This window comes from Tachypleus tridentatus, chromosome 12, assembly GCF_004210375.1.
Source record: "Tachypleus tridentatus isolate NWPU-2018 chromosome 12, ASM421037v1, whole genome shotgun sequence".
Lineage (NCBI taxonomy): Eukaryota > Metazoa > Arthropoda > Merostomata > Xiphosura > Limulidae > Tachypleus > Tachypleus tridentatus.
Genome location: NC_134836.1, coordinates 17,700,715 through 17,727,964, shown reverse-complemented (window position 1 = coordinate 17,727,964; position 27,250 = coordinate 17,700,715). Strand labels below are relative to the sequence as shown.

Here is a 27,250-nt window from a genome sequence, read left to right as displayed (position 1 = left end):
TATAATATGACGGTAAATCCCACTATTCATTAGCAAAAAGTAGCCCAAGAGTTGGCCATTCCCTCTAGTCTTGCACTGCAAAATTAGGGATGGCTAGCGCAGATAGCCCTTGTGTAGTTTTGCGTAAAATTCAAAAACAAACAAACAAACAAAATCTCCACCTAATCACCTGGTAATTATTATTTGTTAATAGCTCTAAAAGTAAAGAGAACAACACAATAACTTGTAAGCCATTATATATATTGCATTAAATAAGCAATGGTTTAATCATTTACATGCTTGAAACTTTTAGTATTGGTCACAGCATAGACTCTCTTTCCACCACTAACTGAATCCCATTGCAACACGTTGTTAATGAGCAGTCAAGGTAGAATGGTACCATCTGTGAGTCGCAAGTTTAAAGACCCGTCCCACCAAACAAGTTTGCCTTTTCAGCCGTGGGGGCGTTATACAGTCACGGTCAATCCCATTGTTCGTTGGCAAAAGAGTAACAAATAAATTGGCAGTGGATGATGATGACTAGCTGCTTTCTCTCTAATCTTTCACTGCTAAATTAAGGACAGCTAGCGGAGATAACCCTCGTGTAGCTTTGCGTGAAATTCAAAACAAAGCAAACAAACAAATCGTAAATCCAAACTACTGATAACATGGAGGAAACAGATTGGTAACCACGACTAACTTGCTTATGTATTATGTGAATCTATTTAATTTCATTTTAATATTATTGTAATCCGCTGGAACAGCACTAAGTCTACGGATTCACGACGCTAAAATCAGGGGTTTGATTCTTTTCGGTAGACACAGTATACAGCCCGACGTAACTTCATTGTAAAAAACATAGACTTTTTAATATTATTATTTTATCACTATTAATTTTTAACACCAAGTATCTAATCCAAGAAGGATTATTTGATACAGTATTATTAGTTATAGTGCCATTATTCATTTTAGGAGATTTCTCTCAGACCATGACATCGGTTTTCTTCCATCCAATAATCTCCACAAGTTTCTTCTAATATTATATCCCATTTAATAAATTTAAGTAGCAACTTCAATGGACCTTCAAAGAAATAAGAGAAAATAACCAAACCCCAATTTCTATTTTCCTAATTCTAAACTGTCCTGTACATTAAACATTATACATTATATGTTATAGATCAACATTTATAATAATGACATTTCTATAATATCTATATTATGTATAAATATTGAATTTTTACTGAATTTAAGTAAATGTAAATTTTAGCAGTTATCATTCAAGAGAGCTAAAAACTACAAAAAAATGAACGCGCGTATCTGTATTGTTAGGCATTGTATTTTACCCTTAGGCTTAGTTGTACTTACACTAATAATAAGTTTAAAATCCGAACTACTGTGGCAAAATAAGATCAAGAATTACATACTTCAAATTTAAATGATTAATAAATACTTAAAATGTTTATCAGTAACGAGCTTCTTGTATATTATGAAGTACCTACTTCAGGTTTAGTAAAGAGAAAATAATTTAATAATAAAAAATACTATAGCATTCTACTATTCCCAAATATATTTACGTTTCCGACAAAACCTGTAAATTAGTGATTGTTAAATATCAACCCTATACTCTAAACAAATTATATGTTTATTTGTTGCATCACAAGGCTACATAGTCTGCTATCTGCGCTCAACCTGCCTCAGCGGGCGGAGTCCTAGATTTTGGAGTTGATAGTCCGTGAACCACTAACTAAGTGGAATACAAAAATATATATATATATATATATACACTTCTGAACTTCAGGCTTAGATGATATTAAACGGAATAGGTATTTAAATGTCTGAGTTAGATTTGTCAGCACTGTTATCACTCTGTAAGAAAACTGAAGTAACATGAGGTAACTATGGACAGACAATTCAACTTCATCACCCACGTTATCACCATGATAATCAGAGGTATCAACGCATTGAACATTACAGCAGGAAATACTGCCGGCGAGCATCACCTGTAACATGCTTAAACTCTACCATCCTGAATTTTGCAGTATGATTAGTATGGGTGCTACACAGTTAGATATAACTTAAAAGATACAAACATGTGTTTAAACTTGTCAAGGAAAGTACTTGGGAAAAAAGGAACATTTTGATCACAGAGCGTATATTTTGCACTATAAAAAATATTCTGCACTGTGCGAAGCAAATCACAAAGATGAGAACACACTGCTCTCTCAATTAATCTAATAGGATGCAGAAGCCATATTCTTATTTAAATCTTGTACAAGAGTTACGTAACAAAAACTTGACTTATCTACCTTTTAATAGGCACTTAATACATAATGAAAAGGAATACATACTCATCACTTTTTCCAGCTAATGTATAAAATATATAATTAGAAACTATGCTAAACTTACTTATCTTTTTCTTTGATCCCTGACTTTCCAACAAAGGTGGTCAGTCATGTTCCCTTATATGATATAACATAATTATACAAAAATAACAAACACACATGTATATTTAGCATTTTGTTTGTTGCAAAAAACAAAAGTACACAATGGGTTATCTATGCTTTGCTACTGCAAGTATCAAAATTAGATTTCGGCTTTAGAAACCCTCAAGTGTACTTAGGTTACAGAGGCCTAGTAGCAAAAACTAACGCTCCAGCTTTCTTAACAGATACTTAATTAAGGATTAATTAAGATTTACCTAAATATATTATCTGTTATTATAAGTACTAAAATAAGTACATGTAACTGTAAATTACCCGGTGAGCTTAAATTACATATCCTATATTTTATTGTATTAAATTTGCATTTAAAAGAATAACCAAAAAAAATCTTACAGGAAATATAATTATACCTTTTATGCTGTGAAAATACTATATAAGCTACTGAAAATTTGTCAATTATATTTTGATGACTCAGATATGCATATTGTTTACATAAACTTAATTGGTAAGTGGCTGATAATTATAAACAGATTAGATAACCTCGAAAAATCTATAGACAGGAAATTTATCAGAATTTAGTTGGCGATCCGGCACAGAAATCTGAAAAGCTACATATCTGTCACAGACTAAAAGATTAAAATAATTAGTTTATTCTCTGCGAATTGAAAAAAAAAAAAAAATAGAATGTAAGCTACTAAAAATGCATACACCCTTTGCTGTTAAAACTAGCTTCGACGCAAAAACATTTCGCTCTGTTTATAAGCTAACCAGAAATAAATACATACAAGATTATTTTTTCGTTAGTTGTACACCGACGCACAACCACAAGTAAGTGTGAACTGTCTCACCAATGAAGAGAAAAGCCTGTCATGTACGGTTTCTCGTATTGTGACAACGCGTAATTAGTCGTGGGCTGTTTGACTAATCTAAAACAAACTTAAACTCATATATTTGGAAGTAATAGTACTTGTACGGAAAGGCAAACTCATAAAAGCATGTCCATTGTATCTGTTAATTGTTTTATTACAACATTTTATCATTTTGATGTTTTTCGCTACTATTTATCGTGACAAAGTGTCTTCTTACGACTGACTAAAAGAAACTTTTATCTTAAAATAAAAGTTTTTATTCATATAATTGTTGAAAATTCAAATTAAAAGGGCGTTAATATACTTAAGAGTAAATATTAGTTGGAAATTAAGTTAGTCAATATGATTACACTATAATAATATTTGGTATTTTCAAGTTAAACACCACCTAATGTGGTACATTGACTACTGAACAAGATCAGAGACCCAAACATTAAAAACACTGCTATCCCTAACAACTGCAGTCCCAAGGAAAAGCAACTTGTCAGCAGTAGCTGCCGTCTTTGCAGCTACTCTTAACAGTAAAACAGAATTGACTATTGCAACTATAACGCCTTCACGACTGAAGTATGAAACAGGTTCAGAGAAATGTTATGTCTTGAACCTTAGGTTTATCGATCCACATCCTGGCATGCTAACGATAGGCCATGTCAGGTAACAAAGAGAGTACGCGTACTGAACTTTACTAAAGAGAGAATCATATTTTCAGACTGCCCCAGAAGTCCCACTTGTGGGCCACAAATGTACTTGATTTCAGAAAAGTTTACTTTATAAAAATAAAAGATGTGTTTTATGTAAAACTGAACTTATTTTTTTAGTTACTAAAACTTTAAAAACTGTAATTGGAATACTTAATTATAAAGAAAAGTAGAAAGATTTCTAAAGAGTATTATTTTTCACAGTGTGTATGAGTGTTTATGAACATTATCATTAAAAGTCAAGCGATATGTGAACTGGGTTTTTTTGTATTTCTTTTACGCATAAATAATTTAATAATTGCAAAATAATAAATCTAGAAACGTTTGTTGTTTATTAAAGATTCCAGTGTTATGTCCTCAGAACTGTTAAATGGAAAATGAATTTAAATAATGTAAATATCTTATTTATAGTGATGTTCTAAGCTACACGACCATCAAGCAATGTTCTAAGTGATAGGACCATTATACAGTCAAGTTAATATTCTATTATCCAATGACATTCTAAGTTATAGGACCATATCGTTAAGTTAACATTCGATCATCAGGTGATGTTCCAAGATATAACAGGGTCATTACATGGTCAAGCTATCATCTTTTTACTAAGTGATGTTACAAGTTGTTCAATACTATCAGAGACCAAACTTGTATTGTCAAACTTAAAACAAAAGTTGAGAAACGGGTATTGTCTAGCGATATTTTCTACTTTCTTAAAAAACATTATTGTGTTAGAAACGTTCCAATACAATTTTACTGTTTCATAGTAGTGGTACTCTTTATTAAATAAATAATTAAATATTAAATTCAGTAAATTGTTTCAGTTATATCATACCGGAAAAACAACAAAGTTAATCCACAGTAGCAATTTCTAACGTAGGTAATGTATTGGAAGCAAAACCTATAAAACAAAAAATGGTGTTTTTGTTTTAGGCATAATAATATTTTAAGCTGTTCCATCAAATCTACTTGCTCTTTCAACCGTGGGGACGTTATAAATAATGTTAATACAATCAGTTCCACTATTTGTTGGTAAAACAGTAGCCCAAAGTTGGCTGCGGATAGTGTTAACTAGCTGGCTTCCCTCTAGTCTATCACTGCTGTATTAGGGACAGCTAGTGCAGATAAGCCTCGTGTAGCTTTGCGCGAAATCCAAAACAAACAAAGTATTTTAAAAGTAGGTTCAAACCACTATCGTAGTGTTGTTTAGTGGTAGTGTTCTTGAAGTCTTACATTAGACTTTCTTTATAAAAGCCACATCACATTAATGCTAACTTTAATATTGCTTACATTACAAATTATGAAAAGAGATCAATGAAAAAATATAGTACCCAATATACACTTACTTCGTGTTACTGCTAATAACTTGCTTGTTTTAGTGCATTGTCGTATTGAGTTATATGTCTCGGATTTTAATATTGTAAATCCGTAAACTTGCAGTTGACGTAGTAGCGGACTATAACTGATATATAAAAGTGCACAAAATATACAACTATTGTTAATTGAACACAAGCTTCTCATCGATTTTCATCTAAACGTTTCTTAAAACAAATTTTAATTGATAACATATGTTGTTAGACAGAGGTTACCGAAGCAAACTATAACAAAAAACTGTTGGAAATAATGTTGCACTAACATGAAAAGATTATACAAAAAAGTTGCTCGGTCCATACTTGATAAAAGAATCGAATGGTGAAAGTAAAGAATATTTTAGTTATTTTCACCACTGAATTATTCTAATATTCTTAAAATAGCATTTCATTGTTGTTTTTCTGTTTCAAATAGAATTATGTTGTTGTTTCTCTGTTTAAAGTAGTTTCCGTTGTTGTTTTATTTGGTTAAAATAACATTATATTGTTGTATTTTGTTTAAAATATCTTTCTGTTGTTGTTTTTGCTGTTTAAAAACGTTACATTATTATTTTTCTATTTAAAATAACATTCCGTTATTGTTTTTCTGTTTGAATCAGAATGCTATTGTTGTTTCTATGTTTAATGTAGTTTTCATTGTTGTTTTTCTGTTTAAAATAACATTCCTTTATTGTTTTTCTGTTGAAAATGGTATTCGATTGTTATTTTCTGTTTAAAATAGCATTCCTCTATTGTTTTTGTTCCAAATAGCATTTCGTTAATGTGTTTCGCTTTAGAATAGATTTCCGTTGTTATTTTTCTGCTCAAAATAACATTCCGTTATTGGTTTTGCTGTTTGAATCAAAATTCCATTGTATTTTTTTTTGTTGAATGTAGTTTCAGTTGTTGATTTTTGTTTAAAATAATATTTCTTTATTGTTTTTATGTTCAAAATATCATTCCATTGCTATTTTCTGTTAAAAATGACATTCGGTTATTGTTTTTCTGTTCAAAATAACATTCCGTTGCTAATTTTCTGTTTGAAATAGAATTTCATTGTTGTTTCTCTGTTTAGTTTCAGTTTTTTGTTTAAAATAACATTCTGCTATTGTTTTTCTGTTTTAAATAGCTTTCCGTAGTTGTTTTTCTGTTTAAAATACATTCAGTTATTGTTTTTCTGTTTAAAACAGCTTTCTGTTGTTATTTTTCTGTTTAAAATAGCCTTCCGTTGTTATTTTTCTGTTTAAAATAGCATTCTCGAGAGTAACATTTAATTTTAGTTTATTGTAACAGCATAGTCGTCAAAGCGAATCTGTTTGCGTGTGAAATTAGGTATTGTTTTTTGATCAGCAAGGAAGGTAGTTCAGATTGTAAGAAAGTAAACCCCAAAAGCTTTGTTAGTAAATTTAGTGGACAATTAAATAGGAATAACAATAATAAAGTTTAATGGCTTTTCAAGTATCTTCAAATGACCCACAGAGTTTTCTAGGTCAAACTTACAAATTAATGTTGATGTTTCTATATACTGAAATATTTATTGGACATTGTATACACAAAGAGCGTAGTCTGTCCACCAAATTTGTTTAAAGTGTTATTACAGACTGTAATATACTAGACGAGAGAAAGAGACAATCTTCAAATCCTAATTATTAATTTTTGTGTTAAATGCAATGCCTGAATGATTAAAACGGGGTAGTAGTTATAGAGAACTTTACAATGTACTGACTTTTAGCAATGTATTTATATATAACGAGGATATAGCTGTGCATTCAGCTGGATGATATATTAGAACATGAATTACTTGCAGAATTTCTCAAAATGTGAAGTCATAGTCACCAGATTAGTAAGGAAACGCGTAATATTTTATATCTGGATTACCTTATGTTCAACTATAACGAAATTTTGCAGTCCAAAATGACAAAGCTGTGTGAAATCAAAACTGTGTTGATCAAAGAAAGTCACACGTTTTGATCAAGATGAAGCAATTACATTAGGCACAAGGAACTAGTTTTGTTTAAAACTTCCTTTAAGGTTATTCATATAACTGAGAGATAATTTCCAAATATATCGTCGAAGCCTTGACTTTTCCGAATAGTATAAAAATAAAAATGTGTTACTGTCATGCATTTTTTGCAACCAATATTTTAAACTTTGATTAAAGACGCCTATTTATTTTACTTGTTGCTCATGATTATTAACCACACATACATACACATATATATGTATCTACAAAAAACCCTTTACCGTCTTGCAGAGGCCTGGCATGGCCAAGCGCGTAAGGCGTGCGACTCGTAATCCGTAAACATGCTCGCCCTCCCAGCCGTGGGGTGTATAATGTGACGGTCAATCCCACTATTCGTTGGTAAAAGAGTAGCCCAAGAGTTGGCGGTGGGTGGTGATGACTAGCTGCCTTCCCTCTAGTCTTACACTGCTAAATTAGGGACGGCTAGCACAAATAGCCCTCGAGTAGCTTTGTGCGAAATTCCAAAAACAAACAAACAAACAAACCGTCTTGCAGATAAATCTTTATTTCTATAACTTTAATGTAAAATTATTTTCCAACTTTTCCAACATAAGCATAACGACTTTAATAACAAACAAACAAACACAAACAATTAGTTTCTTTGTGTATTATTCTCAAAAGCAAAAATATACAACTTGTCTCAACGATAGTTGCACAGTTCCAAATTTATCCAATAAAACATAGTGTTAGAAATAACTGGAATACTAACCCATTTAATATACTGTTACGAGTAAAATCGTTATGGCTTTGCCTAACACTCCAACTTTTTTTAATCTTACACGGATATGGCGTTCACATACACGCCCTTTTGACGTTTGCAACAGCAATTGCTTATTTACATAAAATTACTTTACTACGGACGGCAGTTTCTACCTTACCTGGAAAATACTTGCTGCTTGCTTTTTATAAGATGACATACGTAGGTTACTAAGTTATAGTTTACATTCTAAAATTGTGTAACTTTTGCATATAATAATAATAATAATAATAATAATAATAATAATAATAATAATAATAATAATAATAAAAGAGATAGTCAAAGATCGTAAACAGTTTTTCTCTATCAAATGATGTTAAAATTATAGTTGCTGCTAGAACTAGATACATGCTAGTCTTATTGAAGAAAGATGATGAACGAAAATGAGAAATAGCGGTTATGGCTGTTTACCTGTTTTCAATTTCAAGGCATTCGGAATAGCTGAAAAGCAGAATATACTCCGCTGATAGAGCGATTATGCGAGGTAGCTCTCGATATCTAGCTTCTGATTTCCTGTATGTGTATTGATTGTTTTTGTTCCTTCATTTCATACATCATATAAGAGTTGGCTCCCAAAAGACACCAGTTGTACAGCGTACAAAGCATTGAATATTGTACGTTTCGATTATTTAATGCTCATTTATTATTCGCTGAAAATTCTTTTTTTTTTTTTTTACTCTGGAACACTATATTTATTTTTAAACTTGTGTATAACAAAGAAATACGAAGTCACAGACCGTAAAAACTGTTTTACTCTATCAAATGATGATACAGTTATATTTACTGCTAGAATTAGGTAGGCGTTAGTTGTAGGCGTTTATAAAGATAACAATAAATCTCTGCATTATAAGTCCGCAGGAATAACGCCTTGTCACTGAGGGAATGAGGAATTACAGGGTAAGTCGATTCTTTTATGTTATTTTTCCCCGGCAATATCTAATGACAACAAGCTGTTAACTCTTCATGCGAGTTTTAAGGAAATATAAATCAATGCTGAAAGTATTTTCAAATGCTTAATACTTTTTAGGATTCTAATCAATTTAAAACAACATTGTACTTTAAGAAACTCATTCAAATTCAACTGTTGATCATACGGTTATTCAGGTGCTGTAAATTTCAAGTAAAATATTTATTTTAAGGTAAATATAAAGTTTTCAAGTTTATTTACACTAAAAACTATTTTTAGAAGTAGGTGAATAAGCCTCTCACCTGTTAATTTACTGTATGCGCGTCTGTAAATTTATCTGTATCTGACGAATGAGTTGGGCCTGGCATGGCATGATGGTTAGGGCGCTCGGACCGCCACCTGAGGGTCCTGGGTTCGAATTCCTATCACCAAACATATTCACATTTTCATCCGTAGGGGTTTTATAATGATACGGTTAATCACACTATTCGTTGATAAAACAGTAGCCCAAGAATTGGCGGTGGGTGGTGATGATTAGCTGCCTTTCTTCTAGCTTTACAGGCCCGGCATGGCATAGCGTGTTAAGGCGTGCGACTCGTAATCTGAGGGTCACGGGTTTGCATCCCCGTTGCGCCAAACATGGTCGCCCTTTCAGCCGTGGGGGCGTTATAATGTGACGGTCAATCCCACTATTCGTTGGTAAAAGAGTAGCCCAAGAGTTGGCGGTGGGTGGTGATGACTAGCTGCCCTCTCTTTAGTCTTACACTGCTAATTTAGGGACGGCTAGCACAGATAGCCCTCGAGTAGCTTTGTGCGAAATTCAAAAAAACAAACAATTCTAGCTTTACACTACTAAATTAAGGACGGCTAGCGCAGATAGTCCTCATGTAGCTGTGGGAGTAATTCTAAACAAATTTAGAGTACGTTTAAGAATTAGTTTGTAATCCATGATTGTTTTCGACAAAAAATAAAGTTTTTTAATGTTTGGAAAATTCTTGTTTATCCATTTTTGTGTGTGTGTAATGTAGCGCCCAGAAAATACTTTTAATGAACTTATATCGTTACTGCACGTTTAGTATCATATTCGAGTCTAAATCGAATCTAAAATTTTATATTATAACACACACCCCTCTGTTAAATCTAATAGACGAGACTTCAGAGAAGCGTGTGTCAAAACAGGAGTGTTCCGAATGGTACAAGTCATGTAGTGGCTGAAGAGATTGAGTTTCGTGCATTGTAAATTTAGTACCGCGCAGAGGAAAAGGAGGGACAGTTTAGGCCTAAACTAAAGACAAGTAAGGTTTTGTTGTTTTTAGCTTAGGTAGCAGTAACTTGTATTAATTATCACAGCCACATCTTTTGCCTCCAAAAAGAGATGTAGCGAAATTGATGACAAGTTTTATTTTTTTTTATTTCCAAAATTCGAAGATAAGAAGAAACTCTAGTGCCACAATGTGTGGTTGATACACACTTATTGTGACTTACTGTAGCTGTCAGTGTTACAGTATTAATATTGAATTGATAATATTAAATTTATTAATATAAGTTATAATGTTTAAGTCTTTATAGTAAAATAAAAACTGTATTTCTATTGATTAGTAAATTTTGCTGTTGTTACTTCTAGTATTTAGTAGTAGCAAATCGTTGTTAATTACTACTAAATATTAGTTTTATTTATTACTATTTTCTTAAAACTGGCAGCTGAATAATCCTGCTACGGTTACTTACTACTAATAATAGCACAATTAGTAGTAGCATTATTCAGCACTATTTACCAAAACATTTTCATTGTTAAATAGTTTACACTAAAATTACAGCAATGTTTAAACATAAACAGATGTAGTGATAGGTATTATAGAGTAACACTAGTAACAGTCTCTTGAGTCCTAGAATTACTATCAGATATGAGTAGTAGTACTACTACTACTATCATTGGCTTTTTAGCTCTTTCATGGTTTATTTTGAGCTTTTCTGGAAATTTGGAGAACAAGATTAAACCTTTTTTTACTGATTGGTATTAGGCATACCCAAACGTTACATATTACTGAATGATCTTATATTGGAATGTAGGTTGATGGAGAAAACTTTACTTTTAAAAGTTCAAATATGTTTACTTGATCTTGTTAAACAAGTCATTATGCAAAAGAAAGTTTGATTCATTTATAAATATTAGGTAAAGCATTAAAAGTAAAATAGTATTGTTATTTGTAATAAATAAGTCTTTTAGAGAAGATCCACACATTAAAATTTCTTAGTAACTGTGTTGATAAAACCATGATAAATTGTAAGACCTTTAAATGTTTATAATCTTACTACCTGGTTCTGTCATTAGAAATGAGTATTTACTAATTGAGGGTTACTTACAGATTAAACCATGCATGTCTAAATGTTTATCTTGCAAGAAAGATTGATTTTGCAGTTTTCAGACTTGCTTAGTTTTTTTTATGTTAACTCTAGACTTGTGTTTTAGTGACCAATTTAAAAAAAAACACAAATTCTTAAACATCCATCTTTTGTAAGAATAAAGTACAGAAATAATTTTAAGAGTAAACTAAATTGTTACTCTTGCACAGAAGGGTAAGAAATAAAACTGATGAAATTTGGTTCAGTAATTGGAAGATTTTGATATTATGGTAATAAATAAAACTTGGTAAAAGCAGACACTTTTGGAAGCACAAATGTCTGAAATACAGGTGTTTGGTTATAATTGTTAAAAAGAAAGGGGGGATGGCTTTATATGTGAAAGGTGTTGTATTTTGTTGAAGTTGGAGACATCATAGATAACAACATGAAGGTTGAATCTGCTTATATTTCTATTAGTGGATATAGAGAAGGTATTTATTTGGAATTTGGTAGAGACCACCAGGTTAAATTAATGATGTTATAGGGATCTTAATTTCAGACTTAATAATTGGGAAAGGTGAGAATCAAACCATGAGGGAAACTGTGTTTTTCCTCACCAATTGGTCAAGGAATATTCAGTGATGTTTTAGATTCATTGTTAACATCTATTTAGGAAATAGAAGATAAAAAATTAGTTTTTGCTGCAAATTTTCAAAAAAAGAAAACTGATAGGTTGTGATAAGAATTGGGATAACTGAATTAATTAGATACTGATCAAATTTTGAAAATTGCGAAATATTTAAGATAAGAAAATGGGAAATTACAAATAAAATATCAAGTTGACTTGCAAAGAGTGTACAGAATACAATTTAAGAAAAGCACTATAACAAATTGAATACTATAACTTGAGTCTTAAAGGTTTATAGAAAATCAAGGGATTTGTTCAAACTGTACATTAGACAGTTGAAAAGGGCATGTGGAAAAAAAGCTAAAATGCAGAAATTAACTCAATGATTTGTTTTAAATATTGAGGGTAAGCAAAATGTTAAGAGTATGGCCATTGAGGAATGCTTATTTAATTATTATGAGATGGAAGTTGGCTAGTGTTTATGAGGGAGGTGGTAAAATTGTCCATTAAATTTGTTAATCAGTGGTGACAAAATTTGTTTGAACATACGCAAAATCATTTAACCCTAGTCAACATGGTTTCACTCGGAGAAAATCTTACCTTATTAATATTTTTTGACAATCTTTTCAAGAGGTTACTTCTTACATGTATACTTATCAGAGAAGAGACGTGAATCTGGTGTACCTGAATTCTCAGGCAGCATTTGATTAGGTATCATGGAAAGGAATTATTAAGAAAGTTTATTTGTATAGGTGTGGAGGATAAATTGGCTTATTAGATTTGGTAGATAAAAGCAGAGGGTTGATATAAAGAGAGCTCAGTCAAACTGGACTAAAATAATAAATGGGATACACTTAGTGTTGATACCTTTATTGTTTTTTATTTTCACCATTACAATGTCTGTTTTCTGCTGATTGGGATAAAACTGCTGCTTTTGGTGAGTTTTGCAAGTAAAGTGCAAGTGTCTTGGAATTAAAGTAATCGCAAGATATTGCATGTTGGTTATCATAATTCAAAATTATAAATATAATGCAGTTGTAAATAGCCTTGAGGTTGTTATGGAACAGGAGGATTTTGATCAGTTTCATAAGCTATCCATACTGTGTTCTTTTGTTAGTAGTATGGAAAATAGGATTTTAGGTTATATTTACATAAATATTGAATACAAGTTTAATTAGGGTATGGTATTAGCATATACATCACCGGTTAGGCTTCATTTAGAGTATTGTGTTCAATTTTGGATTTTTGTCCTTATGAAGGACATTGAATTGGTGGAAATGGTTCAAAGGATGTCTGTTAGTATTCTGTGATATCTGGGATGGAAAGGTTGTCGTAGGAGGACAGTTTAAAACCTCTGAAATCATTTTCTCACTTCAGAAAACATTTAAGAGGGAATCTGAGGCTTTAAAAATTAAAGAGAATTGAGTGTTGATGCATCACTTTTTGTTTTTAATGGTGATAATAGTAGAATAAGAAGACAAATACAAACTTTGGCATGGTTAGAGTCATATTGGAAAATTGTTTAAGATCAAAATAGGAATGGAAGATTGTTTTGAACATCCCTAATTAATTAACATTTAACATATTTACAATTCAGACCTAAACATCTACCATGAATGATGATGAGTTACTTTTAAAAAAGAGGGTTTATTTTTTTAATGGGATGATTGACCTTTGATAAAAGCTGCTTTCAGATGAGTTGACTTTGGTAAATTTAATAAAGTTTAAGGGAAGGCTTGGTAAATATTTAAATTATAAGAGCTAGTTGGTTTTAATGGTATTTTTTATTATTACTTTGTTATTATTGTCAGATTTTATAGTAGTGGATGGGACATCTTCAGTGACTAAACAGGCTCCTTGTCATCTTTAAATGTATATTAACCTCAGACAGATAAAATTGTCATGAATGAAACTTTGTTTATTTGAAACATTAAGGCTTAATATGCTTTTATGTAAAAATTATCAAATGTTATTGTTTCCATGTTATTTTCAACTGGGGAAAACATTTCTTACTTCAATGCCAGTGAAAGTTTTTTCCTGTATGATGTGCTAGTGCTTTTGACATGCTTCAAAATTTATTTACCAAACATTAATATGATGTGTGTAATAACAGTGAATACTGTGTTTTAATCAGCAAGACTTGTTTTTTAAATTATGTTTTCATAATTATAAAAGGCATAACCTGTTGTTAGAGTGAAGGATTCTTGTATATATTATAATTCTTTTGTGCAATTATCACTATTTTTTATTTACTTCAATTATGGAAAACCTATGACATGATTTTCTCTTAAGGTAAACATGACTGCAAAATTCTGTTTAATGATGTAAACAGTGATTGTTTGCTTAATGGGTAGAACTGAGATATTAACTAAGTATAAAACCTTTGTGTACTTTGTTGCTAATAAATGTTGAATAATCTTCTTAATAGGTTTTCTACATAGTAGGAGGGAGCGAGGATTGAGGATTACGAGATTTATGTTAAAGGTAATTGGAGTGTGTGTGATAGGGTATCTTCACATCAAGTAAATTAAAATTATGAAACAAGTTTAAGTTTAAGGGAAAATATATTTGTGAATAATGGATTTATTTAAGCACATGAAGAAATAGTGAATAGAGAAATAGTAAATATCTAGTAGGGACTATAATATTGAAATGATATTCTTTAATTGGGAAGAGGTCATGTCATAGGTTTTATAACAGCTAGTTTTACTGAGTATAAAGGTGAAAATAACAGGTTTCTTTTTATCTTGTATTTAGTCTCATGAATAACTTTCCACAATCTGAGCCTTGATTATAATTTTCCTGTGTAGATATTTCATATTATAGTATTGGTTGAACGAATGCTACGAAGATGTTTAGGTGCTGTATAGAGATTGTTTAAAAATAGGATTGAGGTATTCAGTTCATAGAAAGTGGACTGAAACATAATGATAAAACTTTTAACTGAAAAAGAGTCTTTCCTTGCCAAAATTTATATTTGTGTTCTATAGCTTTACAATTCTCACCATTAAATATGAAAAAGAGATCATGCATCAACAATGTAAAGTCCTTAACAACTTTAAACACCTTAATTAAACCCCATCTGTTCTATTTTCAAAAGAAATTTTCAGCAATCTTAATCCCTCCATCACAGGTGTAATTCTAGCGGTCTTCCCCTAAACTCTATCCATCAATTTAATAACTTTCCTGAGGTAAGGAGCTCAGAGTTGAACACTACTCCAAAAGTGGCCTAATCAATGACTTGCACAATGAAATTATAACCTCTTTGCACTTGTATTTAATATTTCTATAACCTAAAATATTTTCAGTTCTCTGGAACCTGCACATTATTCAAGAACTTTCAAAAAGTATTAGTAGGTAGCTTGCATATCTAGTTCTTAAGCTCCTTCAAAATCTTTAGAAAAATTTTATCTTGTCCAGGAATCTTACCATTCTTTAAACATCCTAGTTTTTTCTAAACAAACTTGGAATATAATCTTGATATTTCCATCTAGCAGTTGTTGAGGACAAATTATTTTATTCAAATTTTCATTATTAAAAATGAAAGAAAAAGTAAATTTAATTATCAAGCCAATAAGATTTATTTGGAAATATGAGCTTACCTTTATCATCTCTCAAGGGTCCTGCTCTGGTTCTCACATTCTCAATACCCTTAATGTATCTAAAGAAATTCTTATTGTTGAATAGTACATTATGATCCAACCTTCTTTGTGTGTGTGTGTGTGTGTGTGTGTGTGTGTGTGTGTACATACCCTTTTTGATTTCTTAACTTCCTGTTTCTTTATCTCTTGATTTGCTGTAGTCTTTTAACTCTCATATTGTATCTAGAGAAATTCTTATTGTTGAATAGTACATTATAATCCAACTTTCTTTGTGTGTGTGTATGTGTATTTAGCATTTTATTTGTAACATTATTGTAATCTTTATTGGTCTAAACTTCCAATTATTTTCATTTGTACAAGGAAAGGGTCATAATTTATTTATGTAATGTTTTTTTTTATGTACAGCTGAGGGTGTAAACATTTAGTTAGGTATACATGTAAAAGGTTTGAGTATTAATACTGAAAAATATGTAACTAGTCTTCTGTGATTATCAGGCTGTTTTTTGTGGTGATTTGATATGATTTTTTTTCCTACAAAGAAAAGTTGAAATTTTATTCTAAAAGTTCAAAATGGATTAGAATTTACCTAAAAACATATTCAACACCAGTGCTTTTGGGAGCTGCCTATTTTCGCAAGCCTACAGTCAGTACGTATTTTTCAGTAACAACGAACATTGGACAATTTACTTTTAACATTTTTCACATTTTATCACATACGTCTCCAATTACTTCAGTTACACATTTCACAACAGAATTCTTGTTGCACCTCTTCAGTTTGTATTTAAAATCTATTATTTCTAATTCTCATATGCAGTCAAATATCACAATGCAACTTAGAAATAGTCATTTTCATCCAGATCACCCAAATCTTAATTATATAAAATGTGTTCATTAGAATTTAACCCTTTATTATCTCCACCCATATGTATATATAATAAAAAAAATATCTTTAACAAATCTTAAAACTTCTCTGTCATTATTTAGCTGTAGCATTTCCAAATCTAAACTTAAAATTCTATTAATTATGTCCTTATTAAAAGTTGAAACCAATCTCACTATAGAATTTTATTAATTTCATCAGGTGTCCTATAACAAATTCCAAACAAAAGGCTTTTCTCCATAGAAACTAAAATAGATCCAACCTCCTTACTGCTTTCTTTAAGCTTTTCACAACAGGATAATTAAGAAGTTAAAATCTTGTGAATCTAAATGAAAAAAAAAAAAAGACCAAAAGCTCTTAAAAGTAGAAAGTGTAGAGTATTAATAAATGGGCTTCATTCTGATTGGGATGTGATGTAACTAGGAGGGCTTCTTAAGAGCATGTCTTGGGTCCTTTATTGTTTGTGGTCTATGTTAGTGATATGGATCACTCTACAATCTGCAAGAGTTCTAACTGGCCTGATAATCAACTAGCAGCTAAGTCTGTTTCTTTGGAAATTGCATCTTTATTGTTGAGTGGACTAATTTGCAAGACTTGGAGGTAAATAGTAATAAATGTAAAGTAATGAGTATGTGGTGTGAAAATTTGGAAGACATTATTTTTATATGGGAAATATTAGTGTTGTAGAATATGAGAAGGGTTTGGATGTAATGATTGTTAAAAGCTGTAAGCCTTTTGTTTAGTGTTTTACATAATATGTAGGTAACAAGACACCATTTGGTTCTTTGTAGATGTTCTTCCACACCTATCCTTATAAAAAGTGAAAATTTAAACCACTGTTTGTAAATGAAAAACCTGTTAATGCCAATGGAAACTTGTTCTGTAAGTCAATCAATGCACACCTGCATATTGAATTTCAATATTGAGATAAAAATAAATATTTCAACAACCTTTTTACTTAAATATGCTAAATTGACATTTTATATAATTTTCAAATAAAATGGGGAAATGTTCATGTATTTCTGCACAATTTAGGAGACTTGTTTGTAAATAACACATTTGTTGATTTTTTTTTTTTTTTACAATTTTTCTGCCTGTTTCAAAGCATAAACTTATTTGCTAACAAACTGTCATTTCCTCAGAATACTTTATTTCTCATACACCTTTCTTGATGACATCTTGTAAAATTTAGCTCTTCTTTGAAGATAATTACAGGCAATTTTTAAATACAATTGGATAAGGTAGAACATGAACTAAAAGTAACTTTCTCAATGTAGAGTGAATAGAATGGTGCAAGAGGTCATAGTTTTGTGGGAAAACAACTAAACTTAGCAGAGGAGAACAATAGTGTTATGTAAAGTCTAAGGAACAACCCACTGACATGTAAATTTTTATAGTTTCTTTAGTTGTTATTTTTTGTTAAGTTTTTCTTGTTAAATTATATTTATTTGAAAGCTTTGAACATTTTATGACATAATATGATGTAATTCTTAAGTTCAGAAGGTATGGTAGGTGGTAACAAAGTATTTCTGTGACTTAAATCTTTATTTAGTGATTATTATTGTTAAGCATATAAATTAGATATAAATTGATTTTGACAAAAAATGTTAACAAAAATACTGTTATTTAATCTAACCTGATGATGTTTTGAAAGGTCAGGTTTCACGTTACCAGTAAATTGCTTGTTTCTGCAGTGCTTTTTTATGATTTATAGCCATAAGTGGTGACTTTTGCTATTGGTAAATAAAGTATCAAAATAAATGTTAATAAATATTGATCATGTTGAAATTGGTTAATTATTAGAGCTAGGTAATTAGAAATGTTTGCTAAGCAAGTACCTTTTTTGTTGTTTGTAGAGAAGTAAGGGATGTATATTAAAGATGTATTGCTTTGAAAATGTGGAGAATGGCTAAAAAAATATATTTTTGGTTTGAAATAAGAGGAGAGAATAAAAGATTTGATCTTGTATCATGTGAAACAGAATAACTAGATCTGTTTCAGATGATTAAAATTGAAGCATGAGAGGTTTGTTAACATTATGGAAGGATCTAAGTTGAAATGAAATCCTAGATATATGCAGAAATAATTATACATTATGGATGCCTGGGTCCAGGCTTGTTATTAGGTGAAACAATTTCTTCTGTTTGAATTGTTAATTTATGAATTAGTCTGCTAGATGAATGTGTGTTTGTGTTTATTAACAGTTTCAACATTTAAAGTTTTGTTGGGTAATTTTATGGAAGTGAGGAAATATAAGTGGGGCTGATTTCTTTGTTGGATGAACTGTGAGCTGAATTACCTTCTGCCTCCCAGTCTTATATTTTATAGGGTGACTTTGAAATTGGGGAAAACTGAATATTCAGGCCTTTCTTTTTGACATGGAGTTGATGAATTTTAGAAGGTATTGTTCTGAAGGACATTTGTTTTTGCATTTTATAAGAGATTGTTTTCGACCTTGTTTGTAGTACAGATTATAAAATGGTTAGAAATGTAACTATACAAGAGTACTTCATAGTATTTATTGGTACCAATTGTAGAATTAATGAACCCCACCTCTAGTTTAAGAAAACTTAAATTACAAAACATTTTGGAAAGATTAGATTGACAGTAGAAATAGAAATGTTTTCATTTGATTGAACAGAGTATTAAAAAATCATTTTTCAGTCAAATCTCAGTCTCAATAATGGTTATTAAATTGTTGATTAATGAAAACTGCAAAGTTTATAAGTTCAGGTAAGACTCTAGTAGGATAGAAATTGTGAAGTTAGGAAAACTTTCTGTAAGACTGAGATGGAGTATGATAGTTTTAAGGCTTCAAGGATTTTTTTTTAATTATTTAACTGATAAAAGACTTAGGGATAGCATCAGTTCTTTATTTTTTAATATTTTCTCTAATGTAATAGACTAAATCTCCAAGTAAATCAATTTCATTAAAAGCAAAGAATTTTTCTTTAATTCTATCTGTGCTTCAGAAGTTTGTTTTAGGTGAACTTGGAAAAACTTCTTAAAAGTGAACTTTCTGAACCTGATGTTGTTTAGTTTGAAACATGGAAGAAGCTTGGCAAAAGTAGAAGGCTTTTAGTGTTTTCAACTGTGAACCTTACTGATTTGACCACTTTTGTTAGCAGGGTCTTTCAGTCTGTTGTCAAAAGTGCTTAGAACACTGAAAAGTTTTGTTCTCCTTATCTTAGGAAAGATGTTGATTTCTTGGAAAAAAAATCAGAGAACAGCTGTAAAAAGAATAGCAGTAAACTGATATTTTTGTTTATGGTTCTTATTCCAAATTTGAATAAAAAATACATTTTTAGTGATTGAATAGTTCAACAAAAATATTTGCCCAAAGGCCTTTTGAGACTTTGTTATATCTTTTTCTGTTTGAGAATGATGACTTAAAGCAGCAACATGACTTGACAGTTAGTGATTTGCATAGATGGATTAACAATATTTTCGAGGAATAGGCTTAGAGAAAGTGTGAAAAGACTGAATGAAAAATTTGTTGGTAGTGACATGAATATTAAGAATAATAATGTAATTTTCATTTTGAAAATATGAAAACTTTGTTTATTGATTCCTAATGAAGAAGTTTGTTTGTGCCAAAATATAAATGAAATAATGTATTATTGTTATTCCTAAAATTAAAATTTAGATAAGTAGTGTTAAAAACTAAAAATAAATGAAAAGTGGAAGAATACAAACACAATACAAAAAATGGCCAGTGGTTAATTTAATCAAATCTAGTTCATTGATTTTTCTTAACTATTTACCATTTATGTGGTGTCGGCTTTCAACCTTGGTGCTGGAAGCCATTCACAGTGATTTTTGTATGATTAAATGTATCATTCAGTTTATTACACACATTATAGAACACTAATGATGAAACATAACCATATATGTTAAAACCATTATTAAATAATTCAAATTCACTTCTTGTATAGACAGTACTATATCACTGTCTTACTGAGCTCATATGTTTATTGATTTTTTACCCCTACTGAACTTGTAATGATTAGATATTTTGATATCTCATTCAGTACTGCATGAAGATATTTTTATTTTAAAACTAATTTGAACACTCAGAACTATGGATTTGGTGTTATGGTAAGTAACAAGGAAACATTAGCATTTTTAAAATATTTTAGTATTAGATTTTTTACTGAAGTTATGCTGTAAAAAGTTAATATTAAAATAGATTCAGAATGTGTGTGGAAATCTGTTAGTGTATTAAAACATGTAAAAGTGACCTCTAATAATCTTGTTTGTAAAAACATTTTTGTACCACCTGTCTAGATAGAAATATTTGTTGTTTTCATTTAAATCTGTCAAAACTTTCAATTTTACAAACTATTTCACTGATGAGGTACTACTTGAAAACTAACTCATCACATTCATAACTTATTTCTATATGCTATTTTAAACTACAATCAAATGTAGTGACCAATGAAACATGGTGTTTTATATAAGGTATAGTTAAGCATACATAAACTGACGGTTGAAATGAAATAGAAACTTTATAACCCGCGTGCTTTTGAAAGATAGACACTTTTCTCTTTAGGAGCAAACTGTTTGAACTTCTTGAATCCATGTGTTTTTCTAACATTATAAATAAACTGATGGCTGTGCATTTAAGGGATTGTGTTTTAAAAAATTAAAAGAATTTATTCTGCTAATTTTATGATTTGTCAGTCAAGTAGTAATATTCATTGTATATCAAGATCATTTTCCTCCTCACTGTTGTTTTTCTAATTATCAGACAGTAGGTATACTTTGGGTATCAAGCACAATTAATAGTGCAGCAAGTTTGTTTATAGTAAGTATGTATATTGTCCTTTTAAGTTTGTATAGTCCACTGTCATGGGAATTAATGTATGTGGAAAATTTTCAGACAGCCTAAATTGATATTGCAAATTCTATTTTCATATACCAGCTGTAATGTGTAGTGTCAATAAGCTTGGGAGATTTAGAAATGTACATGTACACAGGTTTGCTGAGAATAAATTACCTTTGAAATCTGACTATTCTCAGGAAAACATGGTCATATTACATTTAGTAGTATGCTACTTGTATTTAGCATTTAAGTTACTCTAACAATCTTTTTAGTAAATAATGAATAGTGTTTTTACACACTTACAGGTGAAAGATTTGAAACTTCATTCTGGTGGTTATTTTACATATGTAGTGTGATTTTATAAAATGTAAGCCTTTGTTTATTGCATTTGCTTTCATTGTAAATAATTTTAAAATAACTTAAAATACTCTTAATAAATTTAATGTATATTTTGATGTGAAGAGTAAAAGTTAATATTCTGATATTAAGTTTCTGCAACAGCACTTTTATTTTTTTTCCTTGAGACTTGATATCAAAGGAGTGTACTTTTCAGTTTCATAACTGATGCAAAGAATATTAAAATGTCAAATCTCCTTTTGAGTGATTGATGAAATATGAAGTCTAAAGCACCATACAGGTAAAATATGGAAAGTAAAAAACTCATTTACATTCAAGATAAAGGGTTTTGACAAGCTTAGAAGATGAGATCTATTTTGTATATTTGTACATTTGTACATTATAATTACTGTAATGTTTAATCTTGGAGGGTAAAAAAGGAAAAAACTTCTTTTGGTTGTTTTAATCAGGGTATTAGTGGTGCTATACTTCTGTTTTTAAAATAGATTAAACAGAGAATAAAACTGACACCATCTGATGTTAAATTTTAGTATAAATCTATATATGCATATCTGAAGTACTACAAAAATTACAAAAGTAGCATTAACAAAAAAAGAACCAAATATTTAGAACCTTAACTAGTGAGAAAGAATAATTGTACTTTATATTATTATAACACTGTGTAACAAAATATTTACTTTTTCTTATTCCTGGGCAGAAAGTGTTGTTTCCCAATTGCTTATGCCTAAACTAAATGGAAAAGATCTGTTTTTGTCTTCAAACTTTGCTTTTGTGACCTGGATAATGAAATTGTCAAATGTACCCATTTTCAAAAACATTCTTGGTAGATTCAGTGCTGAGGAGCTGATATAGAAATTTCTTGAACTGGCAAGAATTTTCAAGAACCTTTTAGAATTTCCTAGAACTTTCCATAGTAATATATATGTTGCAAGGGCTCATCACTCACCACTTCAGTTTAGTACTAGCTGCCTAAGTGAACACACAGACCTATTTGAGTTTATCAGAGATGGCATCAAGAAGCTGCAAGCATTCTCCAGATGCATTCTGCTATGTATGTGGCCAATTTATCACAATGAACTGAGTTTTCTGTGGGGAGGCACAATGTCAAGTTCCCACCATTGCACATAAAGTTGGATCTTATGAAACAATTCGTTACAACTTTTGATAAGGAGTCTGCAACCTTCAAGTACCTTTGAGACCTCTCTAAGCTGTCTGAGACAAAGGTCAAAGCTGGTGTCTTCATTGGACCACAAATAAAGATCCTGGAGTGCACAGAATTCCCTAGGAAGCTCAGTAGGAAAGGAAAAAAAAGCTTGGAACAGCTTTCTTGCAATGGTTCAGGGCTTCTTGGGCAATCACAAGGCCAAAAATTATGTGGAACTTGTTGAGGTTTTGGTGAAGAACTACGGAAAAATGGGCTGCAGGATGTCTCTGAAAGTCCATATCCTTGATGCTCATCTTGATAAATTCAAGGAGAACATGAGGACAAACTCAGAGGAGCAAGGTAAGCACTTCCACCAAGATATACTGGACTTTGAACGCCACTACCAAGGAGTGTGTAATGAAAACGTGATGGGAGACTATTTGGGGGCTGATACGTGAAAGTGATTTACATTACATTCGCAAATCTCGAAAAACTACTCTTTTAAATATTTTTGTTCATTTTTGTATAACTTTAGTATAAATACATGTAAGTCTTGATTCATATGTTGTTTTATTCAGATGTTATGTAAATGAAAATGTGCAAATTTGCCCCTTTTTATATAGAAAATAGGTTAATTTCTTAATTTCATTATCCAGATCACAAAAGCAAAGTTTGAGGGAATAATGGCCATTTTCTGTACTTTTACAACATAAGCAATTAAGAAATAGCACATAATGTCCAGTAACAAAACTTGTGGTACATAGTGTAATCACTCGTGTACATATAGGTATAATATAAATATGCTAAATGTGGTAAAAATGTAATTTATTTGAAATTAATGTACTGTATAGTTTCAATGATGAAAGTAGTAGTCTAAGTCAACATTTTGCTTTGGGATATTCACATGTACTGATTACATACTAAAAGATACTTGGGTATGAGTTTTTAGTTTAAGTACTATGAGAAAACCTAATGTTTAAAGTTTTTTTTTTATGTTTGTAGCTATGAAACTTTTTTTTAGGTAGGAAAGTTGTATCACATCTTTGTATTTCTTGTAACTGCAAAAAGGGTGTGTAACTTGCTTTATCTGTAAATTGTAAATATCAAAAGACGTGAATTCTGTGCACAATTAAAGAGTTAGGTAAACTCTTGTCTTGTATGTGAAGTTTTAAGCCAAAGCTAATTATGTTGAAATTAAAACCAGGAATTTCTTACTGTAGTTGATGTAGTATTATTGCCTCAGGTTCTAATTGAAAGGAAACTTGAATGTTATTTATGTTGTAAAATTATGCAGTTGAAATTACCTAACAATAGGGCTTATATTTAAATTAGAAGTAACATTTATACATTTTAATATCAAGTGGTCATTGCACTTAGATCACATACTTCAAAAAGCATATTACTTTACAACAAAGAATCCATTCATAAAAAATGTATCACTTGTAAAAATTAATTGGTTAGTTTTAAGAGAATCATTGTATATCATAATACTTTTTGCTGTTTGATTCTTCTGTTTAACAAAATTGTGCAACTCTACCTCCCAGCATATTTCATATTACAGCTAAACTAAATACTCAATCAAAAAACTAAAATAGGCATCTGCTTTTTAAATAGTAGCTTGTATACAAGTTTAATACATTTTTTAAGGAATTGTGAAGGCATTGTGATGTGTTATAGTAGGAGTAAAACATTTTAATTGGTACAAGCTTAAATCTATCAAAATGTGCATGAACTTATAATTGCTGTTTTTGTTATAAATTAAAGATGAATAAATTCTCTCGATGTCTCTAAGGTAGAACTTGTGGACAAAAAAGATTATTGATTATCTTAATATTTTCAAACAAGTAAACAAAAATTGTATCTAATTGTGTAATTAATGTTTTTTGTTTATGAGCATTTTAAACTAAGTCTTCATTTGTTATCTGTTTACTTTTTATATCTCATGTTTTTTTGTGGATGTATTTTGAGTTATACAGGAGTTTAAAACGAAAGTTAGTTTTAAGAATTCTTTATTCTGTAATTTGGAACAAGCAAAATAGTAAAACTAATGTAATGCTTTTTTAAAACAGTATCAAGAAATATAACAGTATTTCCATAATTCAGTTCCGCCTTTGTCTTAAACAGGGTGTTCGGAAAGTCACTGTGCAGTTTTGTCTGTTAATAAATATATAAGTGCACAGTGACTTTACGAACACTCTGTACATAGTTGAACTGCTTTCATAAATTTTGAATAAAATAAGGTTACAGTATTTCGTGTTCAGTGTGTGTGTGTGTGTGTGTGTGTGTGTGTAGAATCGTAACGGGATATTCCAGTTCTACACTTTAAAACAGTCTATAAATATACTAAGAGCACGAATAGTGGCAAAGCATGTGCATTTGTATAACATACCAAATATTGATGTTTATTCATTTGTTCTAAGAAAACTTGAAGATGTAATATCAGGAAAAAACGCAAATTTGATTACTTTCATATCCTGTCAACATTTGTATAGACGTTTGTATGTCTTTAGACCGTAAATAAAGGTCGTTCAATCATATTCAGCCTTAACGATCGTGTTACTTATTTTTATTTCTGTTCAGTGTATCCCCCCCTGTTGTTTTTATACGAATCCCTGGTGGATTTCGTGTAACTTGTTCAGATTTAAACGTAATAAATATGATGGAAATGTGTTAAGCAAAACCCATGTGTTCTTCAAATGGTTTATTGTATCATATTTATTATAATTTCTTGATGGTATCTGAATTGTCAGTGTTCATTTTACGTAATATTGGTTAATTGATGTGCATTCTGATTGGGTAGTGAAAACCGAAGTCACTTTTTAATTTTTTGTTTTTTGGTTAACTTGTCGTTAGCAGTTTGTATCAACAGTTTAATTTTTTAATCACTTTTTTTAGATAATCACTAAGTGAATTCTGTTTGTTCAACAATTATCGTAATACAGCACACAGTTAATTTAATTAAGCCCTAAATGAAGCATTTGCTGATTCAGTTTGTTCGTGTATACTGTCTTGCATGAAGTTATTTGTTGGTTTATTTTTAAAACCTTTTTAAACTGAACACAAAATGCAAAGAGAGTGGCATTTGTATAGATAACGGCGTTGACTGGCACAATTATTATTATTAAACTTGTAAAGTTGAAATTGTGAAATAATGAAAATCATGGAATTTCATATAACGTACAGTCGTACATGATGTGTAGGCTCTAAATACGATTTGTTTAAGGAACCTTAAGTGTAATATGGGATACCTGATGATTATATTAAAGTAAACCAGTATATTTTTCAGTCCGTTTGTGGTGTGTATCAAAACGTGATTTGCACGTACCTTGTTCTAACCATTTGAAAGTTAAGAGTATGCATGACGTTTCTGATGGGCGTCTGATTTACTTGTTTGAAAAAACAAAACGAAAACCTCGTGGCTACATTGCGTGATTATGTAATGTAAACGTTGTTAAGATCCGTAGATGGATAGAAAAGAGACCAAAAGAAACCAACCGTATGATCTTAACCGACTTTTTAGTCTTTTATTGCTCGAGTCTTCCCGCTTTTTGGGCATTATAAGGAAGCCAAACGCTTACCACATCTTCAGAGATGGTTTAATAGAGCAGGAAGTGGGAGGCATTTTGTAATAGTGCCTATTTATACGTTTTCATGAAATAAAAATCAAAACGTTCATATAAACCGGGCCCGGCATGGCCATGTGGGTAAAGGTGTTCAACTCGTAATCCGATGGTTGCGGGTTCGAATCCCCTTCGCACCAAACATGCTCGCTCTTTCAACCGTGGGGGTGTTATAATATGACAGTCAATCCCTTTTTGTTGGTAAGAGTTGCCCAAGAGTTGGCGATGGGTGGTGATGACTAGCTGCATTCCCTCTAGTCTTACACTGCAAAACTAGGGAGGGCTAGCGCAGACAGCCCTAGAGTAGCTTTGCGCGAAATTCAAAACCCCAAACCGTTATGTAAACAGTACGATGGGGGTTTAAATAATGCTTGGTTTTAGATCATTTTTTTTTTTTCTGTAAGCCTGTTTTTGTATATGTTATATATATAAAAAATAAAGTCCGTATTCTCTCTTCACGCATCATTGACCTCTCTTGACCCAGTGTATATGATTTAATTGATCTGGTTTGTCTCCATGCAAGTTAGTAGTTTCCGGATATTAAATTACCGACCTTATTGCTGTTTTGTATTCTGATTTTTATCAACACAGTTTACACATGATATATATTTAAATAACATTTTAAGTGTTTTGAATAGAATGTATCACTTAGAAAAATCATATCAAGTATTCTGTTGCATAGTATTATGTGATTTACAAACAGTGTTTTAGTAAATCAGGAAAGTAATGTGAATAGACAATACGTTTGTATCAGAACTGTTGGTATGGGTATAAACACTTACTAATAAAGCAGAGAACAACATTTCGACCTTCCTAGGTTATCTTCGGATACAT

General features: G+C 30.8%; 1 protein-coding gene and 1 long non-coding RNA gene across 19 annotated transcripts in view; one reads left to right on the top strand and one right to left on the bottom strand.

Moving 5' to 3' along the window:
- LOC143235033 (uncharacterized) overlaps window positions 1-16,262 on the bottom strand; it is an 83,256-nt gene extending 66,994 nt beyond the window's left edge. For both annotated transcript variants that reach the window (XR_013018895.1, XR_013018896.1), the window contains exon 1: window positions 15,591-16,262. This is a non-coding gene — a long non-coding RNA (uncharacterized LOC143235033). The remainder of the gene's footprint in view (window positions 1-15,590) is intronic.
- Window positions 10,162-27,250, top strand: part of LOC143235028 (xylosyl- and glucuronyltransferase LARGE2s-like) — a 98,365-nt gene continuing 81,276 nt past the window's right edge. For 4 of the 17 annotated variants that reach the window (XM_076472749.1, XM_076472750.1, XM_076472760.1 and 1 more), the window contains exons 1-2: window positions 10,185-10,312; window positions 18,784-18,871. The gene's annotated coding sequence lies outside the window, so the exon portion shown is untranslated. Of the gene's footprint in view, window positions 10,313-14,416; window positions 14,473-17,261; window positions 17,353-18,783; window positions 18,872-22,629; window positions 23,157-27,250 lie in introns of those variants that run through there. The other 13 variants (XM_076472754.1, XM_076472752.1, XM_076472753.1 and 10 more) reach the window with 10 other exon arrangements.